This window comes from Pongo abelii, chromosome 1 (assembly GCF_028885655.2).
Source record: "Pongo abelii isolate AG06213 chromosome 1, NHGRI_mPonAbe1-v2.0_pri, whole genome shotgun sequence".
NCBI lineage: Eukaryota > Metazoa > Chordata > Mammalia > Primates > Hominidae > Pongo > Pongo abelii.
The window spans coordinates 66140616-66155710 of record NC_071985.2 but is presented as its reverse complement, the minus strand read 5'-3'; the positions used below and the strand labels follow the sequence as shown (position 1 = coordinate 66155710).

The 15095-nt window shown below is 41.3% G+C and overlaps 1 protein-coding gene across 5 annotated transcripts in view; it reads left to right on the top strand.

The window, feature by feature from the left end:
• RGL1 (ral guanine nucleotide dissociation stimulator like 1) overlaps window positions 1-15095 on the top strand; it is a 301446-nt gene that overhangs the window by 45572 nt on the left and 240779 nt on the right. For 3 of the 5 annotated variants that reach the window (XM_054544765.2, XM_054543832.2, XM_054544177.2), the window contains exon 2: window positions 11546-11655. The gene's annotated coding sequence lies outside the window, so the exon portion shown is untranslated. 5 annotated transcript variants of the gene reach the window in all.

Here is a 15095-nt window from a genome sequence, read left to right as displayed (position 1 = left end):
GAAGCAAGGCTCAACAAATGACTGGGAAGAAACTTTTGCTGGTTGAGAGAGATATTCAGTACGTGCTTCAACAATGATGTAAAAGGGAACAAAGAGAAGTGAATGCAAAACATCTTTATTTGCTTTGGACTGCCCTTCTTCCAGTAAGGCTAACTTTTAATAAAGAGGAACTCAATACCGGGCCGATGAATAAATTTTTAAAACTAGAAACTCAAAATGAAGGTTTGAGGATCCTGAAATACTATATATTTTTAAAAATCAATGATTCTTTTAAGAAATGGAAAACAAAGTGAGGGAAGAGTGGGTAGAGAGATTGATTGGTCATTCTATATCTAGTGTAATGGAAAAGGTATTTTGTGTCAGCAAGATCTGGGTTTTGATTCTAGTCTTGCCACTAGCTGGCCACATGCCCTTGGACGTCTTGCTTCTGAAATCTAGGCTTGTTATTTCTGTTGGTGGTTTAGGATGATCACATGAGATGAATCTTGGGAAATAATTCTTACAATTATAAAGCACAATACAAGTGTAATATATTATCCTCATTATCATTATCTCACCATTCTAGTATGAGGATCCAGGGCTTCATTCTCTTGCTGTTTTCAACTTTGTGGTCCCAAAACTCCAGTGGCTACAAAGATGCCAAGATCTGAACTCAGAGATTCATGAAACAGCTCTAAATAGTTTTAAATTACTTCCTTGGGAAATTTTTGCTTGCTTATGTGTATCTGAGATTAACAACAGTAAAAACACCTTTTATATAGCACCATCAGTGAGGCTTTATGTCTTTATTACAAATTTTGGAGCATCCTCCAGGCTCTCAAAATGAAATCTCTGGACCTACTGAAGAGAGAGAGAAAGAGAGACAGCAAGGACTTTCATGTCTTTAAAAGCAATTACAGGCTCAGGTCTCTGAAAAAGTATTAAGTGCCAAGACTGATGCCTCTGCAACCATTTGTTCTTGACATTTTTTCAACTTTTTTTTTCAGCCAGACTATTGATGCATTTTAATACCATTAGTATTTCTTAAAATTAGTTCAGCAGTATTATTAATTTGTCTTCTTAAAATAAAAGGCAGGAAAACAGTATTATGCATGTATTTAAATAAGTCCCCTTTCCAGATATTGGAAGGCATGTTTTTAAGTATTCTGGAGAAAAGTCATTTAAAAAAAATTCCCAAGCAGACCATTTTGCTTTAGAAATATTGAAGATGCAATATGTGAATCATATTTGGATTTTAAAGCAGGATATTAAACTTCACAGTAAAAGTGATTCCATAGTTGTTAAAGTCCAAAGAGAGGTTTACAAAGCCAGCAGACAGAGAAACTGAAATTCACTTGGAGAGGTAAATGACACAGGAATGGAAACATTGAATAAATAACTTTACAGCAATTTTTCTTGATGTTATTTTATCCCTTAAAGGCAGACAGATCATTAAAATTAAAATTGTATTAAAAAATATTCTCTATAAAAATATGTAACCCAATAAAATGAATGTTGAGTCAGCCACATGTATTTCTTTCCAAACCCATAATTTGGATTTGGATTGGATTTCCAAGCCCACAATACTAAATTTATTTAGTATTTTGAAATTCATATTTGCTAGGCAGTGCATCTTAGTAAATTAAAAAAAATAAATTCCCATTACTTAGTTCATGTAAATAATCCTAAAGGTGAACTGAATTGGCCTTACTGAAATGGCGGCTCATGCCAGGGCTGACCAGGGAAGGTGAGGAGAGGATAAGAGACATTTTATCTTCATACATTTGTGTCTTTGCATTTGCTGTTTCTCTCCTGGATGCATTTCCCATCCTGGGTCATTTGCTTAAATTCATACCAATTTTTTTTAGCATCTATTTCAAGCACCCTGTTCTCCACTATGACTTCACTAACATCTCTAGATAGATAGTTGCTCCTTTCTACTCCTTTCTATTGCTGCCTTATATGTAACTCTGTTATTGCATGTAAGCATCATCAATAATTTGCTTACATTTCTGTCTCTTTTGTATTTCCAGTACCTACCTTAGTGCTTGACATATAGTAGGAACTTAATAAATGTCTGCTGAGTGAATAAATAAAAAAGTGAGTGATAGCTCCTGATCACTGCATAACATAGATACAACTCATAAAGTTGTGATTCCTGGCCCCATCCTTGTGGGGCAAGTAGGGGTGGTGGGACAGAGGCTACCCAGAAGATGAGCAGATGGGTGGGTTGATTATGCAATAAAAAACATTCATTCAGCTTCTGGCACTGTGCCAGGTGCTGTGGGGGAAACTGCAGAGATGTAAGGTACATCGTATCTGCTTTCAGGGGTTTACCAGTTAGGTTTAAGGGCCTAATTTACCTGTATGAATCATCTAGAGGGAAATTGAAGGCTAAGTCCTAAGACTTGACTGTGTGTCTGTGAGGAAGTTAGAAAAGTTAGAAACCCACATGAGTTGAAGGAGCTTGGAAAGGCTTCATGAGGAGCCACAAGTTAATTTGGGCTCAGCAGTATTAACAGAAGGAAGGGCTGATGAGGTGGCAAGCCTTGGGCTAGGTGGGAGTTGAATGGGTGGCTGTGTGGGAATTGGCTTGTGGAGCAGTGTTTACTCTGGGGGACCATAGACACTTTCTACACCTATGGATGGATTTTAGAGATGCTTTGAACCCCTGGAATTATTTGCAAAATGTTGTATGTATGTTTATATGAGCAGTTTTCCAGGGAGAATTCTCAGCTTTGAAAGAAGTAGATGCAGATTTTAAAGGAATGTTAAGTTTTGTAGTTGTAATCGCTAATAGGTAGCATTATGATTATCTTTTCATGAAGTCTTAAAGAAAGGGAAAAAGGAAGAATTCGATGGGGTAGGGAGGTGAAGGGAGGAGGGAGATTCAGGCTAACAATATAGGTATCAATATTTATTAAATGATCTTTCCCTGAAAGTGTATCACTAACATGCTGTATCTTTAGCTGATTATCAAAAGAGATCATCTAAGCGATGGAGGCTACACTGCCTGTTTGAGAGAAACTACTGAACTAAAAGTGAATGAAAATGTATCCCATTGTTGCCCAAATGAAAATATACTTAATTCAAAGGCAGAGATAATTTTTAAACATTGTTAGTGTTTTAATCAGCAAACATTATTTTTTAAGGATTATTCTATTTAGGTTTTGAATGTAGGGATTTGCCTCATAATGAAAAATCTGCATTTCTTCATAAAAACTGAATAAAATGAACATGACTTGGTTATTTGCCATAGATGCGGATTCTTTTAATATTGGATGCTCAGTTTGTACAGAAAACATTTGGATTGGAGCCCCTCTTTGGGCCACTGCCAACTAGAGGTTAACATACTAATACGTCAGAGTATTAGTATGTTAAGTGATGGATTTCTACTTCTGGGTGAGTGTTATGCTATCAGAAACATGCCCTGAAGTGATAGCTCTATCACGTTGCAATTGTGAGTTAAGGAGGAAGGAAAGAGATCTATGAAAAAATAAGCTGTTCCTTTGTTTTCTGGCTTGTTCCAAAAAGGATTGCAATAAAAAAGAGTTTCATATTATTGGTTTATGTAATTGATAAGAGCCCAGTAATTGAGGAACAAAAAAGTTGTTAAGTTTATGCAAACAAATACTACAAAAGGGATTTTCCCATAATTCTATCTTTAGGAGAGTAATTAATTGGATAATAGTTAAAGAAGATAGTAATGTTGAGAGAGGGAATAGGTATATAAACCTCAATTATATCTTAAACATTAGTAAGCCATATTTTTACATAGAATTCAGTTTAATTGGAGGACCTGAGAAATTTGATGACACTGGAAACTTGTGCATTTTTGATTTATAAACCTGAAATATGCATAACTAATGTTAATTTAATAATGTTGAATTTTAATAGCCTTAAAGTCAAGCATTAAGAAAAATGCTCAGATCATATAATTTTATGAGAAATAGACTATTCAACTCTTAATGATTCAACATAAAGTGCCACTTCAGTGAATGTTCAAAATGTATTATCATTTCTGTGGTGATCTAATCTTGTTTATTGAATCTGGTAACATATATTTATGTATATATGAATATGAAAATCATAATATATATTTTAATATATATATTATTACATCATTCTGTGTAATATACTTTTTGAGTTCTTAATATCTTGTATTTTCTATAAAGTCATATATGTGGCAGATACATATATGGAGATATTTCAGATTATTGTATTGCAAGCTGAGGAATGTCATATCTTCAGAACTTGCCACTTGCTAGGGATGAGGTTGGAATGAGAAAGTGTATTGGCCTCATGGCCATTCCTAAGGCTTGGGGCCGAAGGCTGGAGGTTGGCCCTAGTGAACAAATTACTTGGAGGATTCAGAAGTCACTAGTGCACAGGAGAGAGTGCAATCCATTCCCAATGGGGAGCAGTGGGTCACGACTAGATGAACCATATACATCATCAGTCCTGAAAATGAGGCTGATTAAAGGGCATTCAGGAGCAGGGTGAATGAAGCTTCTCTGGGGAAGGAGAGAAGGTCCAGGCCTTTGTAAACAGGATTGAGTTTTCTAGGTTGCCCAGTCCCAGGTTGACTTTGGCTGGAATTAAAAGTCGTGGTTCAGGTAGTTCACCTTTTATAGTTTTGTGCTTATTAACATAAATTTACATTTTATTTTGAATACATTTTGCTATAATTAGTTAAAACAACTATAGTAACAAGATGCTTAACTCTCACTCTATAAACAATAGCATTACGAGTTTGGGAATATAGAACAAACAACAATCTATTTATGAAGAACAGATCAGTGGTTGCAGCTAGGGTGGGAGCAGTGACTATAAAGGGGTAGCAACAGGAAGTTTCTTGGGGTCATGGAACTGTTCTGGATCCTGATGGCGGTGGTGTTTACACACATCTGTATGCATTAAAATTCATACAATCATCTGCCCCAAAAGTCCATTTAACTATATGATAATTGTTTTTAAAAAGCAAAAAATGCTAGCAGGGAGATAAAAATAATTTTTTTTTTTTGAGATGGAGTCTCGCTCTGTCACCAGGCTGGAGTGCAGTGGCACGATCTCAGCTCACTGCAACCTCTGCCTCCCAGGTTCAAGCAATTCTTCTGCCCCAGCCTCCCAAGTAGCTGGGACTATAGGCGTGTGCTACCACACCCGGCTAATTTTTTGTGTTTTTAGTAGAGATGGGATTTCACCGTGTTAGCCAGGATGGTCTCAGTCTCCTGACCTTGTGATCTGCCCACCTCAGCCTCCCAAAGTGCTGGGATTACAGGCGTGAGCCACCGTGCCCAGCCAGAAATTTTTAATATATCAAATATACACAACAGAACAAAGTAAATCCTAACAGTCCTAGAAGGCCATAGGAAAGCCAGAGTCCTAAAAGTATGCCATTTGCCTGTTTCTGAATGTCTTATGTTGGTGGAAGGCACATTTTACCTGGAAGCTGAAAATGATTTGGTTCCCTAGTTCTTCTTTTATCTTCCTTTCAACAATAGACCTGTCTTCCTTCCTTTCTTCTTTTCCTCTCTTTTCTTTCCTTCGATCATTCCTCCCCTCCTTACTCTCTTTCTTTCTTAAGTTCATGCTATCTGACATGGTGAAGTGGCATTCTAGATTACTTTTTTTTTTTTTTTTTTGGTCACAAGTGCCTACTGGTGGAAGGGACCTGAAGGGAGGATGAGAAGCTGGTCTAGCTCTGCTCCAATCCTGAGGGTGGACAGTTGAGCCAGAATAAAACCAAAAGTGAAGCCTCACTACTTACCAGAATACACTTGTGCAGTGCCTACACTACCTGTAGGCCTTCCTGTTCCAGGCAGTAAAGTGTTGTTCTGGAGCTGAGCACCTGCTTTGAGTTAGAATTGAGACAGGCACCAGAAGTTGGATGCAGTCCAGACTGATAAGAGGATCCTTGGAATAGACTTTAAGTTGACCTTGACCCTTTAGTGTTCTTTGGATTGGACTTCCCAGGATTACTCTGTCCCTTTGAAAAAATATATTTGTGTCTTGGGCCTGAACCAAATTTAAATCAGTCTCCTAGAAATTGTGAAGGGCTGCTAAGGCATGGCACAGCATGGCCTGTTTTCTCAATATTGTCTCTTTAACTTCTCATTTCCTTGGCAACCTGATTTCTGATTTTCTGAATGGGTGTTGCTGTGGACATTTGCCCAGAAAACAGCTCTGAGTGAGGGACTATCAGAGAGAATTTTATGTCTCTTGGGAAGGGAAAGGTTAACTTTTATTTCCAAGAGGACTGGCTGCATGAGTTCTTGGATGCAGCAGTCCCCAGGAGAGTGCGGTGTGTTGAGCTGTGGCTAGTGTGTGTAGTTCCACACAGACAGGAGTGGGCTGTGCAGAGCTGCTTGTTTACAACAGCTTCCTGAATCTGCTAATACCAGACTGAGTGAATGAAGTTCCTGACCCATATTCTTTACATTAAACATTGATAACCATTTTTTCTTTCAATCCTTCCTCTATGTTATTCTGGATTTGAAATCTCCAGCTATGAGATAATATTAACTGAAATTCTTGACATTTGCCAACCCTAGTCACAACCCTTGCTAAAGATCATTTCAACATAAAGCATTTGTCTTTTAGCTTGTCTGAAAATATACTGCAGTATGTTGCTGGTAATGGATTTCTTGGAGTTGAACCATTGGGTAGAGGATTTGTGATTTGAGTTTACCATCTGATTTATATGTTCTATGGTCATCATAACTCAGATTTGCAGATCTGGGTACTACTGGGACTGTGGGGCTATTGTGCCTGACTTAATTGCATATTTAAATGTAAGGCTAGAAGTAAAGCTGAAAAAGCAGATGGATTTGGAAAATGAGATTGTCTTGTTTTGAGGTCGTGTGGAAAGCCAAGAAATTGCTGGAGCAGCTCTGACAGGGATTTCAGGAAAACAGGCTGGTAATATTTCCACTTCTCTCAGCTTGCAGTCTGGCTGAAAATGTAGTAAGATCAGCCTTTTCCAAAGGTCTTGGTATTTCTGCAGCTGTTTCAGAAAGCCTTGAAAGTGAAAAGCGAAGGAGTCCACAGAATCTCAAGTATCCATGCTCCAATCACTAAAGCTCTTGGATGATCTAAGTGGAAAAGAGCTGAAGCCATGTAAGTGAAGGTGTGTATGACACAGTGCATGTGTGGAGGCTGCTCTTTCAGATATGACGTCATGCCTGTGGCCCCCAAAAGCTTCCAGGAGAGCATCAGCTTGACAGCGAGGATGCCAAAAAGTCCTTGATAGGAGCTCTGCACATTATATTTCCACTTTCTATTATTTTAGATTCTTTTTTGTTCCATTCACCTGAGTCAGCTGGGCCATCTGCTTAAGCCAGCCAACATCTCACATTTTCTAATTGGTCTAGTTAGTCCAGGGTTAATGTGTCACTTACTATCACTAATGAGAGACTGTACTTGCTAGACTCGTAAAGCATTTTTAATGAATGCTTCCAGTATTATGATTCCTGTTCTACAGAAAAAGAAACCAGGTTTCAGAGAATTTATGTGATTTGTACAAATTATTTGAACAGACTAGTGGATCATGAGTACTATGGAATGTATATTTTATACTGTCAGCCACCAACTTTCAAGTGCTTGAAGCTCTCCACATATGTAATGTGTTTAAAAGGAAGTTTAAAACAATAGAAATGACTAGATTGTGTCAGTCATTTTTAAATATTCTGCAAATGAAACTTAAGTAAAAGTTCAATATGTTAAAGCTACAAGTTCTATTTTAGCATGAATTTATTTCACAAGTTCAGGTTTCTTTTTTTAACTCCAAATCCCTTTATTGACTAAAAATTATTAAGTTAGTAAAAGATCTATAATCATAGCAGATTTTACTTCATTGTTTTTGCCTGAATCCTGATATGATAAAGCTTTTATTTATTTATTTATTTATTCTTTTTTTTTTTTTTTGAGCAGTAGCGAGATTTATTGCAAAGAACAAAAGAACAAAGCTTCCCCCATTACAAAAGGGGACCCAAGCAGATTGCCACTGCTGGCTCAGGCAGCCTGCTTTTATTTTCTTATCTGATCCCACCCACATCCTGCTGATTGGTCCATTTTTTTTTTTTTTTTTAATTTATGAAGTATTTATTGATGATTCTTGGGTGTTTCTCGGAGAGGGGGATATGGCAGGGTCATAGGATAATAGTGGAGAGAAGGTCAGGAGATAAACACATAAACAAAGGTCTCTGGTTTTCCCAGGCAGAGGTCCCTGCGGCCTTCTGCAGTGTTTGTGCCCCTGGGTACTTGAGATTAGGGAGTGGTGATGACTCTTAAAGAGCATGCTGCCTTCAAGCATCTGTTTAACAAAGCACCTCTTGCACCGCCCTTAATCCATTTAACCCTGAGTTGACACAGCACATGTTTCAGAGAGCACGGGGCTGGGAGAAAGGCCATAGATAAACAGCATCCCAAGGCAGAAGAATTTCTCCTAGTCAGAACAAAATGGAGTCTCCTATGCCCACCTCTTTCTACACAGACACAGCAACAATCTGATCTCTCCTTCCTTTCCCCACACTTCCCCCCCTTCTTTTCAACAAAACCGTCATCGTCCTCATGGCCCACTCCCGATGGTCGCTGTCTCTTCGGAGCTGTTGGGTACACCTCCCAGACAGGGTGGTGGGGCATAGGCACTCCTCACTTCCCAGATGGGGCGGCCGGACACAGACGCTCCTCACTTCCTCCCAGACGGGGTGGCAGCCAGGCAGAGGCGCTCCTCACCTCCCAGATGGGGCGGCGGGGCAGAGGCGCTCCTCACCTCCCAGACGGGGCGGCCGGGCAGAGGCGCTCCTCACTTCCTCCCAGACGGGGCGGCCGGGCAGAGGCGCTCCTCACCTCCCAGACGGGGTGGCCAGGCAGAGGCGCTCCTCACTTCCCAGATGGGGCAGCCGGGCAGAGGCACTCCTCACTTCCTCCCAGACGGGGTGGCGGCCGGGCAGAGGCGCTCCTCACCTCCCAGGCGGGGCGGCTGGGCAGAGGCGCTCCTCACTTCCCATACGGGGTGGCAGCCGGGCAGAGGTGCTCCTCACTTCCCAGATGGGGCAGCCAGGTAGAGGTGCTCCTCACTTCCTCCCAGACGGGGTGGCGGCCGGGCAGAGGCACTCCTCACCTCCCAATGGGGCGGCCGGGCAGAGGCGCTCCTCACTTCCCAGACGTTGGGCGACTGGGCAGAGGCGCTCCTCACTTCCCAGACGGGGCAGCCAGGCAGAGGAGCTCCTCACATCCCAGACGATGGGCGGCCGGGCAGAGACGTTCCTCACTTCCTATACGGGATGGCGGCGGGGCAGAGGCGCTCCTCACTTCCCAGATGGGGCGGCGGGGCAGAGGGGCTCCTCACATCCCAGACGATGGGCGGCCAGGCAGAGACGCTCCTTACTTCCTAAACGGGGTGGCGGCGGGGCAGAGGCTGTAATCTTAGCACTTTAAGAGGCCAAGGCAGGAGGCTGGTAGGTGGAGGTTGTAGCGAGCCGAGATCACGCCACTGCACTCCAGCCTGAGCACCATTGAGCATTGAGTGAGCGAGACTCCGTCTGCAATCCCAGCACCTCGGGAGGCCGAGGCAGGCAGATACTTGAGGCCAGGAGCTGGAGACCAGCCCGGTCAACACGGCGAAACCCTGTCTCCACCAAAAATACAAAAACCATTCAGGTGTGGAGGTGCGCGCCTGCAATCCCAGGCACTCGGCAGGCCGAGGCAGGAGAGTCACAGGAGCCTGAGGCAGGGAGGTTGCAGCGAGCCGAGATCACGGCAGTACAGTCCAGCTTCGGCAACAGAGGGAGACCGAAAAAAGAAGGAGAGGGAGACCAAAGAAAGGGGAGAGGGAGAGGGAGGGGGAGGGGGAGGGGGAGGGGGAGAGGGAGAGGGAGAGGGAGGGGACAAGTTCGGGTTTCTAATAACTACTTATTTTCAAGTTAACCAGTAACATTAACAAAGCTATTTATGAACACAAATATTTGAAATCTAGATTTGTAGATGTGAGTTGGAGCCTTAATATCTAATATATTTTAAAGGTTTGTTTGGTTGTCCCCCATTGAAAAAAAAAACTGATTTACAGATAAATTCTTGAAAATAGGTATAATTTTCTTAAAAGCTAAGCCTACTGAAAATATTATTCAATCTGATTGAATCAGATACTTGGGAAATGATTAACAGGTAGTTTTGGACCCACTTTGAATCACTATCTAACTATACCTGAAAATATTCATTTTTCCTCTTCTCTCCTAAGCCCAGTCCAATTACCATCCTCTGAAACAGCACTTGTCAAGGTCCCTAGACCTCTCTGTAGCCAAATCTGTCCGTAAATTCTCAGTTCTCACTTCATGGGACCCATCATCAGCATTTGACACTCTTGATCACTCCACTTACTCTCCAAGGCTCGCGCTCTCCTGGCTTTCTTCCCATCTCAAAGGCCACTTCTCAGTTTCCTTTCTGTGCCCCCGTCATTGTCCTGACTATCTCAAACTCCCTGTCAGTCTTTTTCAACCATAGTTTCTCATCTGAACCAAGCACACAAAAAATGATTCCAGAGAATATTTTCTCAACTTTTTCCAAGGAAAATAACTAGTTCTAGGTGCATAGGAAGTAATTTAATCCATCACATACAATGGGTGCCTAAGGCTTTGTCTTAATGTTTCTTCACATAACCTCAGTTGACAAAGGTTGCCAGGCTCAATCCACAAACATTAGGCATCTGATGCATTTTCATGACCTTAACTCCATCTATATATTGACAACTCCCAAATTTATATCTCCAGCCCAGGCCTCTATCTGAACACAAGATAATGTTCTATCCAATTTGATGCAACCTCTTGTAAATATCTGACATCTCAAACTTATCATGTTCAAAAACAAAACCTGATCTTTCCCCCAAAAACTGTTCCACTCAGAGTCATCATCTCTCAGGCCAAAAATTTTAGTCATCCCTGAATTTCTGGTCTTTCTTTCACATCTTTCATCCAATCCTTCGGCAAATCCTACCGTACCTATGTTTCAAATACATCCAGAGCCTGACCAATTCTTGCCACCTTTACTTCTACCGCCCTGACCTAAGCCACATCATTCTCTAGAGCTGGAACTATTCTAGTAGCCTCCTAGTTGGCCTCCTGCTTTCAATGTTGGACCTCTAGAGTCTATTTCAAACACAGCAGCCAGAGTGATCCAGTCCTTTGCTCAAAATTCTTCAGTAGCTCCCAATTACAATATGTGTGGTAAAAGCTGGAAACCTTACAATGGCCTACGTGATCTGTAGTGCCTCTTTCCTGACTGCTGCAGTCTTTTTGCTGTTCTTACAATACATTGAGCAACTTCCACCCAGGGCACTTTCCCCTGCTCCTGCCCCAAACCCCCATGGCTTACTCCTCACTTCTTTCAAGTCTTTGCTTAGATGATACCTTATCAGTGAGGTCTTTCCCTCCTAACCTTTTAAAAATTGTAAAGGCCCTAATCACTCACTATCCCCATTCCATTGCTTATTTCTCCCTATTGTGCTTATTATTTTCTAATATTTTACATGGTTTGCTTATTTATTTTTATCGTCTTGCTTTTCTACTAGTGTGCAGTTTCCTCAAGGGCAGAGATTTTGTCCATCTTGGCCACTACTATATGCCAAGTGTTTGGAACAGTTTGCACAGAGGAATGGTTCCTGAATGAATTGAATGCATGGTGAGTGTTTAATTTGAAATTTGAAATGTGATTAATGGAATTTTAATCATTTTAAATTCTCCTTGTATTGCACAAAATGCCTCTTAAATGCACGTTGTAACATCATGAGATATTCAATGCAGATACCTCAGTGCCCACTCCTGCTAAATATTTACTCAAAGGTTAAAAACCGTCATTGGTTTTGTATGCTGAGGCCAAATTTGAACTTTTAGTTGCGTGCTGGTACTTCATCTGCAGATGTAGGTATCATGCATTTCCACCCTACATTGCTAAGTTAATCTAATTGAGTATATTGAAAATATCAGTAGGATTCCAAGTATCTCAGTTCTCTCCATTCCCCACTGTACTCTGTGTGAGTTGTAGCGGGGCTGGTCCCTGCAGGTTGCATTTCTCTTGGTTGGGCATCTTTCTGTCTGGGTTGACCTAATTGCAGGCAGTAGTGCATGATGACAGGCAGCTTGGAGAAGCCAGGGTATTTTCCCCTCCTCTGCTGCTGTCAGCTTCCTGCCATGGCCACAGCTTCTGTCAAATGATTCCATCCTAGTGTGTGAGCCAGCTCACACTAGTTCATGAGGGACAGTTTTGTTTATTTTTTTTCAACTCCATGTTTATGTTTTTCCAACTCCATCAATATCACATTGATGACTTAAAATAGGCCAAATCCTGGCTTTCCACTGACAGAGAACCAATTTGTTTAAACATTGACCAGCACACCCTGGTGGGCTGAGGCCTTGCATTCTCTAACACCCCTTTTTCCTTTTCTCTCTCTGGTCTAGGAGTGGTAGTGGCTTCCTGCTGTTGCTAATCCCTGGCTTATTCACTCTTCCCTGTTTAGGACTCAATTCCTTGGTCACCTTTGTAAAGAATTTCCTGCATTAATTCCCTTCCCTTTTAGAAACAGGAAATGATTTCTGTTTTCCAATACTTTGATACAATACCTAAAATAGAACAACCATGCTATGTTTGAGTGAACTTGAGAGAACCTTTAGCAGCAATACAAAACAAAAATCTTTGTCTCATCTGAAATATTTGCACCAGTGCCTTGCCTTGGAACACATAAAAATACTTTGATACAAAAAGTGAATTTCTGGTCTCATTGCCAAAATTATTACACATTATTTTGAAATGCTACAACTTAAAGACAGCACTCTAATATAGTTAACACTTAATATGACATTATCCAACATAGTTTTAAGAGATGCTGCCATTTTGTTACCTCCTAATACTTGTTTCTGAAGTTTATAGGAACTACTTGAATACTTTTTTTCAATTGCTTTTCTTATAAGTCATTTTCAGTTGCTTTCCTATGGCTTACTCATCATTTGTAGAGTTGGTCGTGTTGTGAATGAGTATGTTCAAAGTCATTTAAATACCTTCTTCTGTTTTGATGTATGTATTGAGTGTTTTTCAAGGCTATAAACTCCCTTAGGTTTGGCCACAGGAACAAAGTGTACAAAAACGGAGAATAGGAAGAGCTATAACATCCATACTCTCATTTAGTTGAATTATAAAGATTTTAGCTGTCTTATTCATCACATATGTTGGATGCCCAGTCTTGGGTACTGTGAGCTGTGGTATCTGACAATGGTACCAATATTTCAGAGGCAGGGCAGCCTGGTCATTTAACACATTCACTGTGGGGTCAGTAGCTCAGGAGGTAATAGGGTTCACCCAGTGTGTTTCCTTCACATGTGTTGATGTAACTTACCCTGAACAATGTTTTTAAATTCATTTTTACCATTTAAATACTACTGGTCCAGACTGAGTAAGCATCCTTGAAACTATATTGTAGTCCCATCTACAGTCCTACATCAAGGCTTGTTCCAAAATTGCTCCAGGTCGTAGACTTGACTTTAACTCCATCTTCGTCTCTATGCCCACCTTATGGAGTCCTCCAAGGAATGTTCTAGAGAGCCCATCTTTCTGTATAATCAGTCTATTTAGAGTGGAGCAAGTGATGAAATTTAATGTGAAAGATTCCTTGATTTTCATATTATCCTATTGTCTGAAGATTCTGATCAATCTAATAAATATCCAGGTTAGGCCTAGTCTGGTTTTATTTATCCAGGACCCCTTCTATCCCCAGCTAGAGCCACTAGATCACTAAATCAATTGTATGTACAGGCTGCCTCCGATTTATTTCCCTCGCTGCTGCTGGCCTGCCCCTGCCTTTTAGCCCTGATTGGAATGTTTCAATGTTTGCTTTGTTCTAATACGCTGTCCCTTGTACTGTCTTTTAAATAACCAACCTCTGACTGTCTGGGTTCTTGTTTACCCACCTTTTCATCAGCCCCTTCCTCATTCTTCAAGCCCAAATTCCAGCTTGAAGTCTGGGTTCTACAATCTGTTGACAGACTTCCTCGAAGCTTATGATCTGCATTCCTGACCTTCCTAGGAGTGTCCACCTCACAATTTTCTGATGTTATGTTGTGCAATGACACCTCATTTTGTTTGTTTTTGCTGTTGCTGACTGGACCATTGTATATCAGATATGGTGTTTTGCCGGCCAGACCAAGCCTTCCCGTATTGCATGGGAGTATACTAGTGGCTGTGACCAGACTGATTTTAAGTTCTAATCCCTCTTCCTGCTCCTACCCTCAACCTGCTCAGACCTGACAAAGTAATAGGGAATTGCCCACCCATTTAAGTCCCACAAAAAGCCATACTGCACCACTAGCCACTTCAATTATGATGAGTGGTTTTACGGGAAGAAAGGAATTGCAGGCTGATGATAGTAGCTTTGTTGAGTTGGTAGCACTGGATCCAGTCTCTGAGGGAAACATAATGGTTGGATTTCAACTTTGTAGTATTATTCCAGGAGCATCTGTATAGTATCATAAATATGGGATCTCACATGACATCTTCCTGTGTCTCAGAAAAATGGACAGAAAGCAGGTTTCAAGAATCTTTTTTTTTTAAATTTGACTTTAAGTTCTGGGATACATGTGCAGAATGTGCAGTTTTGTTACATAGGTATACATGTCCCATGGTGGTTTGCTGCACCTATCAATCTGTCATCTAGGTTTGTTTTTTTTTTTGACAGTCTCACTCTGTCACCCATGCTGGAGTGCAGTGGTGTGATCTCGGCTCACTGCAACCTCTGCCTCCCAGGTTCAAGTGATCCTCCTGCCTCAGCCTCCTGAGTTGCTGGGATTACAGGAGCACACCACCACACTTGGCTAATTTTTGTATTTTTAGAAGAGACGGGGTTTCACCATGTTGGTCAGGCTGGTCTTGAACTCCTGACCTTGTGATCCGCCCGCCTCGGCCTTCCAAAGTGCTGGGATTACAGGCGTGAGCCACCTCACCCGGCCTGTCATCTAGGTTTTAAGCCCCACATACATTAGGTATTTGTCCTAATGCTCTCCCTTTCCTTCCCCCCGAGCCCCTGACAGGCCCCAGTGTGTGATGTTCCCCTCCCTGTGTCCATGTGTTTTCAT